The sequence below is a fragment of the Arachis hypogaea genome, chromosome 16, assembly GCF_003086295.3.
Source record: "Arachis hypogaea cultivar Tifrunner chromosome 16, arahy.Tifrunner.gnm2.J5K5, whole genome shotgun sequence".
Classification (NCBI taxonomy): Eukaryota; Viridiplantae; Streptophyta; class Magnoliopsida; order Fabales; family Fabaceae; genus Arachis; species Arachis hypogaea.
The window spans coordinates 27,060,903-27,067,394 of NC_092051.1; the positions used below are offsets into that span (position 1 = coordinate 27,060,903).

General features: G+C 34.9%; 1 long non-coding RNA gene across 1 annotated transcript; it reads left to right on the top strand.

Moving 5' to 3' along the window:
• The first annotated feature begins 2,703 nt into the window (after nucleotides 1-2,703).
• On the top strand, nucleotides 2,704-5,729 carry LOC140179721 (uncharacterized). Its single transcript, XR_011873543.1, has 4 exons — nucleotides 2,704-2,872; nucleotides 2,963-3,017; nucleotides 3,105-3,262; nucleotides 5,405-5,729. It is a non-coding gene; the product is annotated as an uncharacterized lncRNA (long non-coding RNA).
• The last annotated feature ends 763 nt before the right edge of the window (nucleotides 5,730-6,492 follow it).

A 6,492-nucleotide genomic window follows, 5' to 3' on the forward strand; every position in this document is an offset into this window, starting at 1 on the left:
TTTGTTTTATCTAATATGATCAATAATTCATATTATAAAAAAATAACAATAATAAACATGATATCAAGAACAACAATAATAAAATTATACAATATTACCAAAAAATTAATAAAAAATAATTATAAAATTTTTATTTTTATATTTATTTTTTTAAAATTTTTTTTGGTTATCTTGACAATTACATCCAACTAGTATATATATATCATAAATCGTAGTAACCAGTAAATTGTGCATAGGAGTATAACGATTTATGCTTTGAGAGTGATTGAATGTAAATTACAGTAAAATACAGTAGATTATGTGAAAATAAATAGACCGCAATAGAAATGTAATAATTTACATAAATACATAATTATGTTCGCATGTAATAAATTTTTAATTATTATATTTACGTAATTTTAAGATTTTTGTTTTATCCATGTAAATTGCCCAAAATTAAGTTACAAAGTAGTCCTAAGCTTAGGAAGAGATCGAAGCTCAAACTGATCAAGAAAGCTGAAAATTTTACCACTTCACGTTCTCGTATTGATGTATAAATTATATGATAGGTGATATTATTATGATGATTTTTTTATTACATATATACAAGTTTGAATGATACCTATCTTTTAAAAGAACGAAGCAAATTGAAAATCAACAAAAGGACCAATCTAACTAGATAATAAACATTGTCGCCTAGCTTGTCTTTATTTGCTGCATGCCAATAACTTTTTTCTTCTTTCAATGTCTTAAAAAAGGTACAGGATAATTTAAATTAAATTGATGTCTTTCTCTCTACTGGTTTTCATTCATCACAATTATTGTAGGCAGAGTCTTAATTATACTCATCATATCCCTTTCGTTTCTAAAGTATTAAAAAGCAAGCTAATAAGCTAGCTAGGTGAAGTAAAATAGCCATCAATTCAATTTAATTAATTTCCTCAACATTCACAAAGAAAAATAATGTATGGAATTTAAATAATAAGAATCAAAAGCATATATAATACAAAAGTGAATATTTCTATGAAAATTTTATAATTATTTTTATATAATTTTTTTTAATTTTTGAATAATAAATTATATGATTAAATTTTAATATTATAAAAATATTATTTTTATTTAAAGTATAACTAAACAATAAATTATATTTTTAAATAAAATATTTTAATAAAAAAATATTTTTGTCATTTTGATTTAAATAGTTGTCTAATACAAAAAGCAGAGGGTGGGGTGTGGTGAATGAAGGAATCTCTTCACCGGTGCCTATAGGCTAAAAAGAAGCACATTTTAATATCAATAAGGTTGCCGACAAATAACTAACACACACAGTGAAAATGCGTTGCAAACAATTAAAGCCTCATATTTATGTTAGGCCTAGCTAGGGCTTCATTCATTAATCAAATCAAATCAAGCTTTTAGGGTCCTACCTACATGTATAGGAGAGAGAGATCAACATCCAAGTAAACAAGGCATCGGAGAGAAGCAAATTTTGTGATTTATAGTTATTATTAGTATTTTTAATGGTGTGAGATTATATTTAAAGGTGTGAGATTACTTTTTTTTTTTTTTTGATGATTAAGTATTGGCCAAATTTTAACAAAAATATTGATCCCTAGAAAAAAAATTAGAGATATAACAAAAAAAAGGCTTTGATCTTTATTTTTATTTTGTTATTTTTATTTTTTTAATAAAATAAATTTCTAAAACTAGCAAAAACAAACAATCAATCAAAAACAAATTATCCACATATTCACATATTAACATATATTCATAATAACCAAACATGAGCAAGCAACATATATACAATCAACCAAAAATAAGCTATTAACAATATTCACAATATGCACAATAGCCAATAACAACACCATTACAACTCTTTGGTAACGGCGCCAAAAATTTGATGATAGGAATTTATCGTCGATCTAGAATTGATCAAAATAGGAATCACTTCATTAGTAATATAGTCTAAATCAACAATTAATTCCCAATCAAATTTAAATTCTCTAAAGATGTCATAATACAAATCAACTTATTATAACCGAGAGTATTTAACTCTCGGATCGTCTTCCCTAGGAGTTGCAATGAAATGTACATATTATTGGCTATGGGGGATTTTTTTGGGGTTTTAGTTGAAAGATGCAAGAAATTAAAATAACAATAAATGAAACAAGCATGAAATTAAATGAAAGCAAGTAAAAGCAATGAAAATAAAAATTAAATACTAAAAAGGACTCTTGGTAGGAATTGGAAAATTAAGGATTCCTATCCTAGTCATGGACCACAAACATGGTAATTGTGTGGAATTAATCCCAATTAGTCAATCCTAACATCGAGAATTAGTCAAAAGGGCATAATTGATCCCAATCCACAAGTCCTTACTAACTCTATTAATGGAAGGCTTAGTGTTAGTGAAAACCAAACTAATTAACAATCCTCACACAATGTGGAATGGACATCCACCACTCAAGTTGTAAGACCCAGTTAATTAACGGCTAATTAACCCACAAATGAGAATTTATTCTAGAAAGCCAAAAAATGTTATTTTATGGCTTAATATGATAGAGGAAATTGAGACGAGAATTTCGGTACCAATTTTATAGAAATCGGACCAAGATTGGACCGAACGGGCCAAACCGGTCCAACCGGACCCAAAATGGGCCCTTGGCCCAACTAAACTAAACCAAAACCCTAGTTTTTAGCACTCTCTCTCCTCACAACACTCTCATTCACGCTGAAATGGAGGCCATGGAGGGAAGAACACTCTCTCAAGTTCTATCTCTCACTTGATCTTCAAACCACCATAACTTTTGATCTAGAGCTCCGATTGCCGCACCGTTTGCGGCCACGCATTCACCGCGGAGAGCTCTACAAAACCCATACAATCAATCTTGAGGTAAGCCACGTTTTGCTCTTCGAATTTCCAGCTTTGATTTCGAGTTTCATGAGCAAAAATGTTGAGATTTTGGGTTCTTTGATGTTATAGGACCTAACTCTCTTGAAGGAGAAGGTTAATCTTGTCTCCTTGGACCTTGGGTGTGGTAATATTCTCAATCCTAGTGTAAATTATTGTTCTATGATGTTTGGGTATTGAGATGTTGTGTATGGATATGATGATTGTGGCTTAGGTTGTGTATATGGGAATATTGGAGCTTGATTGGTGATTTTGGAAAGCTTGGAAGAGGGTTTTGTGTGATAAAATCTGTTCTTGGAGGTGTTGAGACCTTGAGAGCTTGTGGACAAGTGGTTTGGAAGTGCTCCGGTTGAGCGTGGGAAATCGGCTAAGGTATGGTTTCGGTTTTCCGTATCTAATATGTAATGTGGTAGAAAATACTTAGGCTAGAGGCCCTAAGATAGGCATTGAATTGTTGATGTTGTTGAATGGTTGAGATATATGATGTGTTCATATATGCGATTATGAATATTGATGCCTTGATTGTGTGATATGTGAGAAATGCATGTTGTGATATATGCTTGATGGATGATTGAGGTTGAATTGATGGGTGGTACCATGTTGATGGTGAGTATGATGTTGATTATGTATAATGATGGTTGATTGGAAATAGTATTATTGGAAATTGGGATGATGAAGGATATATGACATGATATTGTGTTTATTCTTTAGCCATTTGATTGAGAAGTATTAAAATGGTTGGATGTGGTTTTGGGAACCTTGGTAAAATGTCAATGTATGAGTTGAGGATGGCTTGTTGTTGATTTTGGTACATTTTGAATGATTTCAAAGAAAGGGGTTGAAATTGGCATGTTTTGATTGATTTTGAAAAGAGTTGAAAGTGGCTTGTTTTGAAAATGGCACTTTGTGGTTTTGTATGAAAACATGGTTTTTGGGCATACTTTGACGGGACATAACCTGGACTACGGATCTCTGATTTGTGCCAAATCTGTTTATAAATGAAATTGGATCCGAGATGTCCATGCCGTTCGAAGAACGGGTGAAAAATGATTCAAAATGAGAGAGTTATGACCGTCGGAAGATTGGGGGTTGAATCTGTGAATTCTGCAGCTTTTAACTTAGAAAATTTTTAGCAAAATAACCCTCCGCGCGTAGGCGCACTTGGCGCGTGCACGCCATTCTTCCAGGAAGCACCATCCACGTGTGCGCATGGTGTGCGCGGGTGCGTCGATGCGCTGCGCCATATGCCCAGCTATTTTCCAGAGAGTTGTGCCAGAATTGTGCCAGTTTTGTGCCTGGGCGCAAGAGCACCCACGCGTACGCGTGGCTGACGCTTGCGTGCCGTTTGGATATTTTTCAACCCGCGCGTTCGCACGTATGACGCTTGCGCGTCGATGAGTTTTTGGCCATCCGCGCGTGCGCGTGGAGTGCGCGTACGCGTGGCCCTGTTTTCATCCCAAAGTTGATTTTTGAGTTTTAAAAGCCAAATTTCATACTTCTAAGCCTCCGATCTCACCACTTATATCTTAAATCATTATGATATGCCTAGCATGAGAAAAAAGGGCTAGTGAATGTGGTAACTTGCGAGTGAAGCAAGGGAAAAATGAATGATCAATGAGGATCAAAGATGATAATGTGAGATGCGGAGAATGGCGGTGGAAGTGCTTGTTGTGCCATGGGCCGAAGGGCCGTAATTGTTAATGAATTGGATGGTTATGGATTTAACCGTGAGCCGGATGGCTAGATTATTGCCGTGTTACGGCGGAGCCATGATTATGGCTAAGTATAAATGCATATATGCTGTTGAATGAATTGTGAATGTTTGCACTTCCACCATCGGAGATGAGGGTTTCCCTGGGAGGAAGCAGTGGCTAGCCACCACGTGCCCCAGGTTGAGACTCGAAGCTCTGTTGACCCTATGTCGTAAGTGTGGCCGGGCACTGTGAAAGTCCCGGATGAGCTCGCCCCCGTAAATATTCACCAGTGAGGGTGATGGATATGGATCATGATTATGATCAAGTTTATGATGAGTATAACTCGAGTTGGGGATGCCCGACAGAGGGACAGTCCAATGGTTAGCTACCAGGACTTGTCGGGTTGGCTCTATAACCGACAGATGATATCATCAGCCACTAGGGACAGGCATGCATCATAAGCATACTACATAAATTGTTTGAGATTGCCTATTTGACTGCATATTACTTGCTAATTGTCTAAATGTCTTATCTGTTCCTATTTGTAAATTTCTTGTCTGATATAACTGTGTTTGCTATATTATACTCCTGCTGGTGGTTGGGAGGTCTGAAGGAATTGGAAAGGGAAGTATTAGTTAGATTGAAGAATCTTTAGTCAGTTGCCACTTACGGTTTAGTTTGTTTATAAGCTTTGATATTATCTGGGGGAAGTTCTAGGATTGCCTTCGGCTTTTCTCTATTATTATGTATTATATATGTAGAAGTTGTTACTGTGCTGGGGACCTCTGGTTCTCACCCATGCGGATTTTGTGGTTTTCAGATGCAGGACGCAAGGCTTCTCGTTGAAGCATGCTGGAGACTTCTGGATTAGCGAAGATCCTTGTTCTCAGGACTCTGTTTTGGTTTATATATCTTGTTTAGATACTTTTATCTCCATTAAATAATACAAACTGTGATGACTCCTCTTATAGGAGGTTTTGGAGAATAGGTTTCTGTATTTGTGTCCCTTTGGGTTTCCTTTGGGGTTTCCTTATTTTATTACATGTATATATTGCTATGCTCGGACCGGTTATCTTCGCAGCCGAATTTTGAGTCTTGATATTCCTGTTTTTGGACACTCCTTTGTATATATATGATCTCGCGTTAGCTTATCCCTGTTCGTTACGTTATCGATCGGAGTGTTGCGCTTTCGAGTTACGGTTTTTGTTTACCCCTTTTTCTACAAAGGCTCCTAGTTATAATCAATTATTTATACTACTATACGTACTAAATTTTTGTTTTAGAGGTCGTAATACCTTGCCATCTCTGAATTATGACTTAAGCATAAGACTCTGTATGGTAGGGTGTTACACAAGTTTACCCAATTACCCAATTTCCCAACCGAGAGTGGGAAAAACTAGGAAAAAATCCCACCAACCATTTTATCAAATACTTTGTGGGCATGAAAAGAAAGCATGGTAAAATAACAAGAATTAATAAATGTTACAACTACTAAAAGTAAGAAAAGTAAAGATAGCAACTCAATTAAGTAATAAATGACATGAAAACATAACTTGCATTAAATGTAAATCAAAATAACAAGAGTGTGCATAAACATAAAAGTGACAAAATAGAGAAATTAAAAAGATAAACTAAGAAAATTAAGACAAGAGAACAAAGAAATGTAGAAGAAACTAGATGAAAACAAGAATTAAAAACAGAAATTACAAAGAAATTAAACTAAAAAACCCTAATTCTAGAGAGAAGAGGGAGCTTCTCTCTCTAGAAAACAACCTACATAATACTAAACTAACCCTAATTCCCCCTCCCCCTTTTCCACATGGAGTGAGGCTCTTTGATATAGGAAGAATCAGCTTCAGAAAGTCCAAAAATTGGGCTCTAGAGACCTATAAATCGCCCTCAGCGATT